The sequence below is a fragment of the Mustela nivalis genome, assembly GCF_964662115.1.
Source record: "Mustela nivalis genome assembly, chromosome: 3".
Taxonomy (NCBI): domain Eukaryota; kingdom Metazoa; phylum Chordata; class Mammalia; order Carnivora; family Mustelidae; genus Mustela; species Mustela nivalis.
The window spans coordinates 125134975-125151012 of record NC_139022.1 but is presented as its reverse complement, the minus strand read 5'-3'; the positions used below and the strand labels follow the sequence as shown (position 1 = coordinate 125151012).

General features: G+C 33.6%; 1 protein-coding gene across 1 annotated transcript in view; it reads left to right on the top strand.

Annotated features, from left to right (window-relative positions):
• TENM2 (teneurin transmembrane protein 2) overlaps window positions 1-16038 on the top strand; it is a 1882184-nt gene that overhangs the window by 382962 nt on the left and 1483184 nt on the right. Inside the window, exon 3 of the mRNA XM_082724104.1 lies at window positions 5350-5440. The gene's annotated coding sequence lies outside the window, so the exon portion shown is untranslated. The remainder of the gene's footprint in view (window positions 1-5349; window positions 5441-16038) is intronic.

The window sequence follows — 16038 nt, the reverse complement described above, 5'->3', positions numbered from 1 at the left end:
TATATATAAAATATTAGACTGGTGAATAGAAGAGAGCCACCCACTTGATTTTGGGTGTATTCTGGTCTCTGTCTCTTAGAAGAAACTACCTCCCAAAATTTTAAAGAAAGAAAAACTTATGTATATACAGAAATAAGGGTAAGGGTAAACCTGATGAGGGGATGGAATATGAATGTCAGATGAAAATTAAAAAATTCTAAAAAAGGATTTGATAAGATACATTGATTGGAAAAAGAAAAAAAAAAGAAGGAAAAAAAAGAGGAGAGAATGTAATCAGGCTGGAGCTAGATTTAGGGCATATTTTGATCTATTAGAAGAAATTTTATCCCAAAATTTTAATGAAAAAAAACCTATATGTACATAAAAACTAAGGTTAAGTACAATGAAGGTATAAAATACAACTATAACAATGAAGATTTAAAAAGTTTTTTTTAAAGGTATCGATAAGATAAAATAGTTTAAAAATGTTAAAAGAGGAAAAGTTAAAAAGATTGAATAAAAAAATTTAAAAAATTTAACTTTGTAAGACTAAAGGATCATGAGAAAAAAGCCATGAATTCTGTGTGTTCCTTTCCCTAGCTATGAAGTTCTGTAGTTCTTGTTGATCGGTAAACTTGGTCTTGGCTGGATGTTCTTGCTGATCTTCTCGGAGAGAGGCCTTTTTAAGTGTTCATAAATGTCTTTGTCCAAGGCAGAGTTGCACCGCCCTTGCCAGGGGCCAGGCTAAGTAATCTTTATGGGTTTGCTCTCTATAGAGTTTTTGTTCCCTGAACGCTTTATGTACAACTTTGAAGGATGGGAATGAATATGTCAGCCTTCCAGTCTCTGGCCCATAGGATCCAAGAGCTTGAGGCCCCACTTCTCAGTGTGCCCTTAGATAAAAGCAGTCAATCCCTCTGTCTCCCTGGCCTCCGGCTGCACTCTGAGCTCACCAGTCCTGTGACCGAGCATTTCTATATCTGGTTCATGGCCCCATTTGGGGTTTCCAAACCCAGCAGATTCCTGCAGCATGCTCCCAAGCCACTAGTCCCAGGGAAGGAAGCAGGTGGTCTCTCTGGATCTGGCACTTGTGGGGTGCCTGCTCAAAGAGCAGGGTCCCAACTGTGCCTTGGATCACGGTTTAAGATAACCTGCAGCTGAGAGCTCCCTCCTCATCTCCAGCTCCATCTCTGTAGCTGGATTCTCCACTTTGATACCTGGAAGCTCTGCTATACTCAGACATCCCCAGTCTTTCTGTGACCCTGCAAGTCCTGAGACCACACTGTCCCCACAAGGGCTTTACTCCCAGTTTAGCCTCTGGAGCAACATCCCTCAGTGGAGCAGACTTCTAAAAGCTCTGATTTTGTGCTCTGCTGCTTCACCACCACCAGGAGCTGGCCCCTCCCCTTGTGGTCTATCTTCCCATTGGTTCACATTCACTTTTCTGCACATTCTACCTTTTAGAAAGTGGTTGATTTTCTGTTCCTAGAATTGTTGCTCTTCTCCTCTATTTCCTGTTGAGTTTGTAGGTGTTTGGGATGGTTTGATAACTATCTAGCTGAACTCCTGGGGCCTAATGCTATTTCAGTCTCCTACTCCTCTGCCATCTTGCTTTCTCTCCCCCATAATATGCTGCTTTGAGAGAGAGAAATGAGTAAATTATTTTGGGTTAGTTCGTTTAGAAGTTCTAGAGAAAGCCTAGGTTTTAATTTTTATTGCCATGCACATTACTAATTGAATAGCTTTCTTACCTTCCTGAACCTCTTTCCTTTTTACAGATAATTGGGATAATAAGATCTTCTCTATATATCTCATAAAATTGTTAAAAAGATCAAAATAAATGTAGATGAGAATGCTTTAAAAATAAGTTATTAGAGTCATGTGTCTCTAAAATCTCATTTCCTTATACGTACCACTGTCTAGATCCTGGGCTTCAAGGGATGATGTCCCTTTTGTTGTCTAACTTTATATGTATTAGAAAAGAGTAATTAATGGGAATGCATGGGTGACTTATACAGTTAAGTGTCTGCCTTTGGCTCAGGTCATGATCCCAGGGTCCTGAAATGGAGTCCTGCATTGGGCTCCTTGCTCAGCAGGGAGCCTGCTTCTTCCTCTGCCTGCCACTCCCCCTGCTTGTGCTCATTCTCTCTCTCTATCCCTTTGTCACACACACACACACAAATAAATAAAATCTTAAAAAAAAAAAAAAAGGAAGAAGAAGAAGAAGAGCAAGTCATGGACTGATTGTCAAACCACTTGGGGTCTACTCCGACTTTATTGTCAATTTATAGTGCCAGAATGACCCAGTAGAAACTGAACATAACTGTGATTAAATGATAATGAAGACATAGTTTGATTTGGCTTGTCAGGCAACTTCTGAAAGGCAACTCCTGCCTTTACTCAGTGAAGCTCTGTCTTCAGGGCTTATGGAATTCAAAGATGACTTTTTGGCAATTTCTACCAACTGCTTGGTTAAAATGGTGACTTCATCCCATTGACAAACTCCAGATAGCTTATATAAAGTTGTGAAAAGTCATTCAAAATGTTGCATGTAGAGATATAGCCCTATAACATCTAAGGTATAGTTATAAATCATCCTTTCCCTTGCTTCTTATCAAATTAATATATGATATTTCTTTTCATTTTCTGCTTTGCTTTTACTTCTGATTTTGTGTCATCTTTCCTTAGGCACTTTTTCAATTGTTACTTTCCACAATCTCAGAAATTTTAACTTTCCATACTGACTTTGGTATTTTCTAGTCTAGGTCCAAAGAACTGTGACTTAAATTTAACAATATGTTAGCAATTTTGAATTAAAAAAATTAACATAGTGTGAAGGGTATGTTTCATATTCTGCTCTTTTCCTATTTTTTTCTCCCCATGGAATTATCTTTTGGGTTTATTTTCTACTCTTACTCACTTAATACTTTTTTCATGAATATTTCATCAAATAAAAATAAACTATTTGTTCATTTCTGTAGATTCACAGTGTGCTTTTCTATGTTGTCCACTAGGGTTTACTATATAAATTGTCTATGTTTTATTATCTCTAGATCACCTAAAAGTACAGTTACAACAATAGAGGAATTTGAAGATTTGAAGTTGGATCCAAATTTCTACTTGTCTATAATTATGATGCTTAATAACTTAATAATATTTCACTTATACACATTTGTAGAATTTTATTCTCTTTAGAGCATCTGATGCTCTTTAAATTTACTTTTTGCTCATATTTTTAAAATCCTTAAACTTTTTAATTATGTTTTATATTTTTTCCAATTTAGTAGTATTCTTTGTACCTGTATCTCATAATAGTTCATTTTAGAAAGCAGATAAATAATTGAGAAAGGTGCTCTTTTCAGCAGTTCCTTCTCTTAGTAACCTTTTTTTTTCCTGTTCCTTTGAGATTTCTGTTGGCCTTTTATCTTTTCAAAAGAATTTCTTCAATTTCTCTATTGCTCTTTGACTTACCATTAAAGCAAGCATTTGTTTCCATGTGTTTCTTTTTGGTTTTTCAATGAGATATATTTTCACCTTATTCAACTTAAAAAAAAAGTTTTCCTGAAGCTTTTTATTACTCATTTTCTTTGTAGAGTTCAATCATTTGTTCTCATTTATATGTTTCAACTTATATAACAGTGAATTGTTAACTTAATTCTTCAGAATCACCCAAAATTGTTTCATCTTTGCCTTGTTTTTTAACCGTTTTGGGGGTTTTGTACTTTTGTCATTTGCCTTTTCAGAATTTCATATTATCCTTTTGCCATGTTTCAATTTCATGCTACACTGAAGTTGTGACTCTTCTCAAGTCCCTTTTCTTTTTGTCATTATTTACTTTCCTTTATCTATTCTTGTTCTATTTCAGCTTTTCATCTTACACCATTCCAAAATTGCATGGACATTTTCACCATTGTATAAGTTTTTGTTACCTTTTCCACCTTCTTCTTTGTTCTTAGTAGGAATTCTACTGCCACTTTACATTCTACAATTATAATTTAGAATTTTTATGGACTCATACTTAAGGCTTAGTCATTGTAACTTCACTTAACTTGTATTTTAATTCCCCACTTATATCTTAAAATCAAATTTTATCTCCCTATATTTCATTTCTATTGTAATTTACTATTTCATATTCTTTTGATTTTTTTCTGAGACTATTTTTTTAAAAGATTTTATTTATTTATTTGACAGACAGAAATCAGAAGTAGGCAGAGAGGCAGGCAGAGAGAGAGAGTGGAGAAAGCAGGCTCCCACTGAGCAGAGAGCCCGATGTGGGGCTCGATCCCATGACCGTGGGATCATGACCTGAGCTGAAGGCAGAGGCTTTAACCCACTGAGCCACCCAGGTGCCCCTCTGAGACTATTTTAAACTAATTTTACTATCCTGACAATTCTCATTTCATTTATATTTTATGTCTTTATTTTGTTTAACATATAGCACTTAGCCCTGATCTTAATGTTTCAAATTTTCCTGCCTTGATTCCATCTGTTACTGCCTTTCAAAAGACAGATGATATCAACAGTAGACATATTTTAAGTTTGAATCTGTCTAGATCTTTTATATTTACAGTATAGAACAGTTAAGGCATATGAACTCTTTACTCTACCAGTGTCATTTAAAATGTTATTTAAGGGGCACCTGGGTGGCTCAGTGGGTTAGGCCTCTGCCTTCGGCTCGGGTCGTGATCCCAGGGTCCTGGGATCGAGCCCTGCGTCGGGCTCCCTTCTCAGCGGGGAGCCTGCTTCCTCCTCTCTCTCTGCCTGCCTCTCTGCCTACTTGTGATCTCTGTCATATAAATAAAGAAAAAAAATCTTTAAAAATAAAATAAAATAAAATAAAATAAAATGTTATTTAAAATGCTATTAAATAGCCCCTACCATTGCATGTCCCATTATGTTTTATATGTATCTTCTGATCCCTTTGCCTCTAACAAGAGCTATTAGAATAACCATTTAACACAAGGTAGCAGGGTAAACCTGTTGAGGAAGAATTAACATTTGTAACATCAATAGATGTTTTTCTTGTGAAATATTTTAAAATAATAATAAATATTTTAAAAGTGAGGGTGGTCTCTTTTACCTGAAACCTTGATATGATGAGGTTGGTTTTCAGAAACCACATTTTTTAGTACACATGTCATGACAGGGATATAATGTCATTTATGGAACAGGAGTCAGAAGTTCAAGAAACTAGGTGTTTCTTTTTTTGTATCCTAAGTCTTAGTTGTGTAGATATGTCTTCCTTGAATATCTTTTCTTCTCTTAGATTTTAATTATCTTCAGTGTTGTTTTTAATGATATTTTGCTTTCATATATAATTTGCTGTCTAGTTTTCTTAACTAATATATTGTTTGGTTTTGTCTGCTTTAGATTTTTACAGAGAAATGAATTACCCTGTGTGTGTTCTTCTCGGATTTGCTTCTTTCTCAGAATAGTATATCCAGGATTCATCCATGTTCAGGTATGTATCTATAATTGGTTTATCTTCACTACTGTATAGTATTCCACTGGGTGGAAATATGTATGTGTTTGGATGCTTTTCTAATTTTTTTTTCCTTAGGTTAAATTTCTAGGAGTGAGTTTCCTAGGTCAAAGATAGGTTTTTCTTTTTAAAATACTGTTGATATGTATTGAATGAAACTTCTAATTGTTTCTGAGAACACTTGTTTCTCTCCCATCTCACCAACATTGTGGTTTTTTGAAAAATCTTTTTTCAAAAAGATTTTTTCACATTAAATTTTCTAATTTTTTCACATTAAATTCCAAACTCATTCCCTTAATAATTAGTTCATTATAATGAGGATGAAATTTCCCACAAGGAAATGGTGCATTTAAGCATGAAGATAAAATGTTAAGGTTGTTTGATAATTTCTCCCTCTGGGAATACTCTTTAGATGTGACCAATGAATCTATAGTTCTTGGACATTATCCTCAAAAGGCGAATATCAGACCTTGGGCTTTTACTGAAAGGAAATTGTTTCCACAAATGTAGTTTTGAGAGACGGCAATTTTGTTCAATTTTAAATCTGTGCATATAAATCTCAATTGCAGTGTGTGACTGGCATCTATTTTCTGACTAGATCTGCCTTCTGCTTTCCTCTATCACACTTTGACCCTTGTTAAGTAAGTGGCATCTTTCCAGAGGAAATGATTAAATCAAACAGCTGGTTTGCAATCAGGATCATTCAAAATAAAAGCTTAGCATTCCTGTTAAAGCTAGGAGAAAGGGGAAAATTCTATTGATAATGAACTAATGTTTTGGGAGCACTCATAGAAATTTTTCTTCAAACACTTTTTTTTTTTTTTTGGTAGGTATCTCTCAGTCTTATATTTCAAATCTTAAATGTATTTCCTCTTCAGTTTCTCTTCCTCCATGTAAGATTAAATAATAGCCTAGATTTTGCATTTATTAATCCTTTTCCTGTAACTTTGAAACTAATTTCCAAAAAAGGGTCCAGCTAATAAGTTATCCTAAGAAAGAGCATTTGAGAAGACATTGATTGTTTTCCTTGCTGATTGTACAGAAAAAGAAAGGGAGTGTGACAGAAGCAATCAGCCTGGACTTTTCCCCAGGTAAGGATCAAAGTGATGTTATAGATCTTGATCTTTTGCTTTGACTATTAGATTGAATTTTTCTCTTATTCTATGCTTGACATGACTGAGAAGCCTCCTCCATAGATAACTCCAGCAAGTTGACCCCTTCTGGCAGATAGGAAAGGAAAATAGATAATGATTCTATCTCTAATTTCTGTGAATTTCTTTTCCAAAATCATTTTAATGAATGTTTAAATAAAACTGCCCCTTATTTATTGATATTTTTGTTTTAGCCAAATAATAAGAATGCCTTAAAATAAAAAAGTTGTATTTACGTTTAAAGTACTTTGTTATTTAACTTCGATGTACTAGCTTTTCATGTGTAGAGAAATCTCTAACAACCTTACCTGCACTGATCAAATTTATGTTGAAATTTTTATTATTTATTATATTTGTTATTATTATTATTATTTATTATATTTATTATTGTTAATATATATATATGAGATATATTGAAGCACCTTGAATGCCACATAAAAGACACTGAATACATATTTATTTAATAAAGAGTGATGGGAGTTCAGATTATATTTTTCTGTTGTAACAGTTAACATAATTGCAGTAATATGTTTCCTCTCTTGAAGTTTCAGTTATTTAAAGTAGGCTTAGTTAACGAATGGAGGACTGCATAAATCTAAACATTATTTTGTGTCAGCCTTTTGACTAAATGGACAAAGTCAGCCAGGTCTGGAGTTTCTTTGAATCTATCTATCTATCTATCAGCTTTCTGATAGATAGATAGATAGATAGATAGATATAGATATAGCCGCTAAGTGATCTTATCCCATTGGAAACCTCCTCCCTTGATTCTAATTCTGGTTTCTTTGCTTGCAAACTTTGTGATTTTTAGATGGGATACTTATCTGAGTCCTATGTTCTTGATCTATAAAATAGAGATAAGAATTACAGGTCTGTGATGAAAATTGGTAATCAAGTATGTAAAACCCTGCAACATAGTGCCAAACACATAGATGTCCAAAGCATCTTAATTTTTTAGCATCAGCAATCAATCAAATAGATGCACTGTTACTATGTTTTTCCTTAAATATGTACCTAAAACAGAGGGTTTGATTAAAGTCCGTAAGATTACTGAATGTAAACTTTGTCCTAAATATAGTGGAGACATGGAGACCAACTCTGGTGACAGCTCTACCCATACATAACAGACAGTTTGCAGGTGGGGAGAAAGGGAGATGGAGAGAAATATAAATCATTATATTTTTGGCATGATTCAAGAGTTTATTAAAAGACTTACAAGTGGGGATATACTTGAGCTATAATTGCAAGGATAAGTAGAATAAAAGAGAAAAGCATTTTTGATTCAGGGAAGTATTTCTAAAAGCACACAGAGGCAACAATGTGTGGGAAGTCTTTGGGGATTGACAAGCTACTAAGTATAACTGGATCATGATGTTTATGAAAGTTTTAATAAGAAATTATGTGAGAAAACTGGTGCACTTATGAGTTCACAAATGTTTGCGAGTAACAGAATATGCAAGTGGACTAAAAGAAATGTATTGGTTAATTTCGCTATAGGTAAGTATTGATCCAGTGACTCAATAGTATCAACTTAAAAACAAAAACAAAACCAGGTTCTTACAATTTATATCTCTGTGCTCTGCCTTCTAGAGTGTCAGTTTGCTATGGTAGCCTCTCCTTTTTTTTGTCAAAGAATGGCTGTCAAGAACAAGGTTCCATGCTTTCTCATTTTTGCCTCCTGAGAAAAAGAGCAATCTTTTGAATTCAATGATCAAACAGCCTTATGCGTTTTATCTTGATTTAGCTGACATATCACATACTCATCCCTGAAACTAGCACTGTAACTTGGAATTCCATTCTTGCGGACTTAGGCCTAATTGACACCCCAATCCTTCAGGTAGAATTACACTAACTGTCCAAGGCCTCTCCCCTTGAATTGTGGGTGGAGTCAGCCTGCCACGTGGCCAGGGTGCTGTACAGTTGGGAAGATGAAGTAACATGTTGTTCTAGCAAGAATCATGTGGTCTCCAGAGTCTTAGCAACAAGGGCCTCCAATGCCATATTAAGAACTGAGAATTTTATATCATTGTAAAGAAATTGTCATTTCAAGTGAGCATTTTATCTAGCTATATTTAGCCTATTTATGTTGGGCTATGGAACTAGACATAAAGGAGTTGTTTTCCTGCTTCCAAGGAAACCATATTCTCATGTTACTCATGTGACCCAAACTGTTTTTGAGCTGATACTAAGTCCAAACTGTAGATCAAGTAGGCATTCATTCAGTTTTTAATATGTTGACATCAATGCAATATTTTCCTGACATTTTTGGAAATGATAAGAATAATAGCTGATACTTCTAGCTCTGTTCCAGATGCTAAGTTTTGTATATAGATATGTCATTTAATTTTCCTAACAACCTTATAGGTTGGTATTTTTTTCTCATTTTGTTAAAAGAGAACTGAGGCTTGGGGAAATTGAATAATTTGTCCAAGCATTAGTCGGTCCAGGATTCAAAGAGAAGCTTTCTCATGTTCTAAAATCTACACACTGAATATGGTGACATTTGTTGAAAAATAATATATATTAGGTGAAGCATCACATTTGGAAGAAAAAAAGATAAAGTGAGCCATAAACCGAGGACAATATGTATTTGAAGGCTCATGCAGAGGGCTTAACAGAACATATCTATAATCTATATAAAATTTTCAAATGTATAGGTAAGTGCTGGTTAGATTTGCTCTCAAGCATAAAGGAATTTCTAATATTTTCTGTAAATATTTAAAGTAAATTATTTGGATTGAATAGGTCCTGGAGAAGTGGAAAGGGGGAGGAAAGAGAGGCTGAGTGAAGAGATAGGAAGTAGTTTTCTTTTCATTAGTTACTGCCATCTTCAAAGAGGCCAAGAGGAGCTAGCAAGTGATGTTGGCACACTCTGTGAAATTATTTTGGTTGATGGAAACTTGGAATTCTGGATAAACTCCAAGTGGATGTAAGCACTTTAGGGAATTGGATAGTACATGAAATATAACCTAGAATAATGTGAAAAATAATGGATATTGGCAAAAATAGTCTTGAAACCCTTCTGTGCCCTGATGGGCTCTGATTCTGAAAGCTCCTTTGAGGAAAAATGTTTAAGAGTTGTCCTGTCTATCATGGGCTCTTGGACGTTATGCCCAGGACATGTCAGCAGTTAGAGCCAGAAATAAGATGCTAGGTGCATTAAGAAAGGGAAAGAAAATACTTAAATATTATAAATTAGTGATATGACTGAACAGTGGCAAGACTGCTGTATCTGGAATAAGGTATCCCATTCCAGTTGCTTTAGCTTATAGTCGCCTAAGATACATATTTAGTTTTTGTAAGCACATAATCTTTTAGACAAAAGAAAAACTTTAGAATATACCTCTGGTATTTAAGCAAAGTATAATATATTGGTCAAATTTTCTTAGCTTGTAGAAAGAGTACTATTTCATATATAAAATAAACTTGTATGCTTACATTAAGAAAATAGATTTACATTTTCCGAGGCTTTGATATTTTTGGCCAGGAATTCCAAGTTTACATATTAAAGGGGTCCGTTGATGTTCATCTGTGTTTCACATTTCAGGGCAGGAATACTATTAGAATGACTATCCTTATTTTGTATAACAGGTATCTTAGCAGAGGGTTTCTTTCATTATTATTATATTATTTTTTACTTCTTATGGGTTGCATTATTTTTCCTTTTCAAGATTTATGTTAACTTTGTCACCATTTTGGATGATTTCAACTCTGTATTCCCAAATTTGAGTGTGTCTTTGAGTATAGTCTTTTAGTCCTTAGTCCAAATTAGAATCTACTTCATCAATATTTCCATAGTCATTTTTAAAATTGTATTATGTTAGTCACCATACAGTACATCATTAGTTTTTGATGTAATGTTCCAGGATTCATTGTTTACACACAACACCCAGTGCTCCATACAGTATATGCCCTCCTTAATCCATAGTCATTTAAAGGTATAAAGGTTTTTTTTTTCATTTGGAATAGTTATTAGTCTCAGATATATCCCTAAATGGTGTGCAAGTATCAAGACAAACTGTTAAAAATTTCTTGTACATCTGAAGATTCTGTCAACAGGACATTCAGATAATTGAATGAATTTCTCTAACTTCATCTGTATGCTTGAGATTGAGTACCTACAGCCTTGCTCTATTACTGAAGAAAATGACTTCACTATTACCATGTTTCATGTTGGGGCTTTTTCATAAGTAATAAATTATGTATTGTTAGAGGTCAACATGTAAATTATCTTGTTTTATTTTTAATGAGGGTTTAATTTTAAGACCACTAATAATACTAATAATTATGCAAGTTGATATAATGCCAGATGTAATCAAATATTACCTTTATTGAAGATGGTAGTAGCTCTGATGTCTCAGCTTATGTCTTTGCTTTCATGAATAGCCATGATGGCAACAGGAAAGTTAAAATACTCAACTATATAACAGAGCTGTATGATAGAATTGGATTTTTTTATTTGAGATTTTCAAACTCATTAATTAATGCTATCATAGACTAAAGATACTGGTGTCTATAGAGAGTAAACATAAATGTGTGTTTAAGACAAGGCCATAGCACTAGAATTCATAAATCCACTGAGTTAGGAATTCCCTACTTTAGACATTTACTCAGTTAATAGTTTTTTAGTCTTGAAATCATTCAAAAGGACACAGTAATCTGGTATGTATATACATGGCCAGAGACAAAGCAGGACCTTTCCTTCATTTAGTTTTATTGCCCTTTGGTGTTTGTGTGTGTGTGTGTGTGTGTGTGTGTGTGTGTGTGTGTGTGTGTAAATATATATAACCTGGTTTATATATAAACCACCTGGTTTATGTGGAGAAATGAAAAATTGCATAGCATAGTGGTTGTGTTATCTGAAGAGTGTCTTATAACTGCTCTGTGCCTCAGTTTCCTCATCTTTAAATGAAGATATTAACAGTTTGGATTGTTGGGGTAAGAAATGATAATGTGTAAAGTGTCTGGAACATGCTAAGTTCTTGATAAATATTATTGTGCCAAGGTAATATTTTTAATTACCACAAACATTGCAAGGTAGATATTGTTAAAAAGAAGAGTAGATGACTTAAGACCTGTAGCAGGGTAAAACTCAAATCCAGACCTAGCTGATGCCTGAGCACATCTTTTGTTCCCCCATAGCATGTAAACAAAGCCTAGAAAACAGGACACCTTTCAGCACCATTCCACAAATGGACATTAGGGGCTTAATGGAGAAAATAACTGGTTACTAACTTGATTTCCCCCCCCACCTTATTTTGGTAAGCAAATACTACATAATTTTATTCTAATGTAAAATTTAAAGGGAGTTTAATAAGGTATTTACAGTGCTTTAGGCATTTTCCTAAAAGCTTTATATGGATTAGACTATTGAATCTTCACTGAGTACTTAAGTAAATTTCTTAAAATCACACAAGGAGAAAGAGACAGAACTTGCATTCTTTACCACAATATTTTAAATCAAAGAAAATACGTTATATTCCTGGTTATGAAGACTCAGTATTAATAGAAATCTATGAATTCTATTCATAGTACATTCCCAGTCTGTATGTCAGTTATATGAATATTTCAATGGAACTTGATAAAATGATTTTAGAATTTATCAAAAAAGATGTGCAAGAATAGAAAACAAGGAAAGAAATGGTGAAACTTGATTTACAAGAAGCAAAACATGCTGCAAAAACAGTAGTAATTAAAACACTGCTGACCAGCATGATAACAGACAAATAGATAACAGTAACAGAAGATAGAAATCAGTAATAGTCCTATATGATTTTGGAAAATCTAAAATATAGTTAATGTGGCATTTTAAAGCATTTCAACTATTAGGAAAAGGGAATAGCATTTAGTTTAAATAGCTATAAACTGGGGGAAAATATTCATTTTCTCACTTACAAGGTGTAAAATCAAACTCCTTATGGATAAAAGAATGACTAATAAAAAATAGAAGACCAATAGTATAATTAGAAGAAAATTTGGAATAATATTTTTATAATTTGGTATATGAAAGACTATTTTGCATGAAGTATAGAGACTATTAAAGAAAAATGAATAAATTTGGCTTTATATTCCCATGATATGATTTATTTTTAACAAAGTATCATTATTATGCATATTCCTATATATTTACTGTGCTCACATTGATTTCATTATACTAATTTTTTGAACCACATCATATAGAAATGACTTTTGTATTTATCCTGTTGATCAACTGTCATTATATCCACAGTAAAAAAGAAGAGAAAAGTGGCTAATTTTAGACATGAAACAGAAATTTCCACTTTTTATAGTTAACTGGTAACCTAATGAGCTTGATTGTCTACCAAGTGCACAGACTTAAACTTGTCAGAAAAATAATTATTAGAACCATAATATGTTTTAATAGTCATCAACTCTGATCATTTTTCCAAGAAGTTTGGGTTCTAGTATCTTTATCAGAGTTCTTTATTTCTTCATACAGATTTGAGTTATTGTCTAGTGTCCTTTCCTTTCAGACTGAAGAACTTAATTTTAGCATTTCTTGTAGAGCAAGTTTAGTAGTGGTGATTCTTCAGTTTTTGTTTATCTGGGAATGTTTTCATTTCTCCATTTTTTTGAAAAAGATAGTTTTGCTGGATATGGTATTTTTGCCTGACAGGTTTTTATTTCTTTTTCTTTTCTTTTCTTTTCTTTTTTTTTTTTTTTGATATTTTTAAATATCATATTATCATCTGGCCTCCATGGTTGTTGGTAAGAATTCTGCTGTCAGTTTCGTTGGAGATACTTTGTATATGATGACTTGCTGCTCTTTTGCTGATTCCAAGATTCTCTGTCCTTTGCTTTTAATAAATTGACTGTAATGTTGACATGGGTCTCTTTGCATTTATCTTTTTGGAACTCATGGAGTTTCTTGGGCATGTAGATCTGTACTTTAATTTGGGGAGTTGGGGGCATCATTTCTTCAAATAGCCTTTCTGTATTTTTTTCTCTCTTTGAGGATCCCAATAAAAGTATATTATAGTATTCTTAATGGTATCCTACAGGTTTCATAGGCTTTGTTCTTTCTGTTCTTTTAGTTTTCTTTCTGTTTTTCAGATTGGATGATTTCAGTTGACTTATCATCAATTTTGTAGATCCTTTCTTTTGCCTGCTCACTTCTGCTGTTTGAATCCCTCTCATCAGTTTTTGACTTTGGTTATTTTGTTTTTCAGGTATAGAATTTCTTAGCTCCACTTTATAATTTTTATATCTTTATTGGTCTTCTCTATTTGTTCATGCATTATTCTCCTGTTTTTAAATTCCTTTTTCTCTTATGTTTTTCATTAGCTCACTAAACATACTTGAGACAATTGAATTGAATTAGTCTTTGGTAAGTCCAGTGCTCAAATATTTTATAAAGCCTGTATGGCTTATATAAAACATTTGTTCCTTTTTTAAATTGAAGAATGCTCAGTATACAATATTATATTAGTTTCATGTGTGCAATATAGAGATTTAACAATACTATAAATACATTATGCTTTGTTCACCATGATAAGTGTAGTAACCATCTGTCACTATAAGCATTCCTTTAGCTTGTTGTCAGGTAGGTTTGACAGATATTTTCTTGGGGCCAGAAGTTGAAAGAGAGAAGAAAGAAAGGAAAAACTCTTCCAGTCTTTGCAGGTTGGATCTGTGCTGGCCCTCTTTAATATTTACTTATACCACTTCTAACTCTGTCTCAGCTCTATCTTCCTGCTTGCACTGAGCCTAGATAACAGACAGAGCTGGCATGATCTGGCTTTCTAAATTCCAAAGTATACACAGGTATCTTTTGAATACCCAAATTTCTCAAAGAAACTCTCTGCCCAGATTTTCCTCCCAGGTTTTCATTGCTCTGTTGTATATCTCGACCAGTCTTTTACATCAGGAGATTATGGCTATACTTCATTTGCCTTACAATGTTTTGGAAGAACGACTACTGCTTTGCAACCCTGAATGAATTATGATTTGGGTGACACAAAAACAGGCAACATGAATCGGTCCTTTCAGCAGTCTCCTAACAGAACCAATATAGTTCTTTGTGAATAGGGTCTGCTCTGCTTCCTCTGGGACCAGAGATGGTCCCACACTGGGAATTTTGGCTGCCATTTTCAGTACCACCAAGACAATAAAGGAGGTAATATTTGATTACATCTAGCATTATATCAACTTGCATAATTATTAGTATTATTAGTGGTCTTAAAATTAAACCCTTGTTAAAAGTAAAACAAGATAATTTACATGTTGACCTCTAACAATACATAATTTATTACTCATGAAAAAGCCCCAATATGACACATAGTAATAGTGAAGTCATTTTATTCAGTAATAGAGCAAGGCTGTGGGTACTCAATCTCAAGCATACAGATGAAGTTAGAGAAATTCATTCAATTATCTGAATGTCCTGTTGACAGAATCTTCAGATGTACAAGAAATTTTTAACAGTTTGTCTTGATACTTGCACACCATTTAGGGACATATCTGAGACTAATAACTGTTCCAAATGAAATAAAAAACCTTTATACCTTTAAATAACTATGGATTAAGGAGGGCATGCATTGTTTGGAGCACTGGGTGTTGTGTGTAAACAATGAATCCTGGAATATTACATCAAAAACTAATGATGTACTGTATGGTGACTAACATAATACAATTTTAAAAATTCCACAAAGCTTTTCTACCGGTTGTTACTCGCTGTTTTCGTGATCAGGCATTCATTTGGCTGCTATAAACTTTTGACTTCTTTATAGACTTCTGACAAAGTAGATCCTGACTATTTTCACTTGATTTGTTGGTTTTTCTGTGGGAGATGGGGTATTGGATCTGCCTGCAATGCCATTTTTACTGACCCTCTGGCTGTATAGATTATTAAAACTTATATATGATGGAATAATAGCATAAAGAACATTACAAGGTGAGAAACACACTGAGGATATTTGAAAAATATGTAATAGACAAAAGATTAATCACTAAAATTCATAAATTAGTTCCAGTAAGAAAAAAGCAAACCAATAAAAGGAAATTGGATGAAGGGTGTGAACACACAGTTTACAGAAAAAGAAATATAAAAGGTTAAAAGCATATAATGTCTTAATGGATTGGAGGATAATTGAATAGTTTATGGAACATCTATACTGTAGTCTTCTGCTGGCATTAAAAAGGATGGATACTACATACTGACAAGGGATAGCAGAAAGCAGTACATACAAATGTGTCCCCATCTTTGTTTAAAAATGAAAAGTAATAGCAGTGGTACCAGCATAACTCTCTCTATTCATATTCACCTACATGAATATGGAGGTATAGAAAATGCTTTAGAAGGGTATATACTGAGATGAGGATAGTAGTTACCTTTTACCCAAAGGAGTAAGACTTGGCAGTTGAAAGACTTTCTGAATGTTTCAGCTCATAATTTCAGCTCAGGTC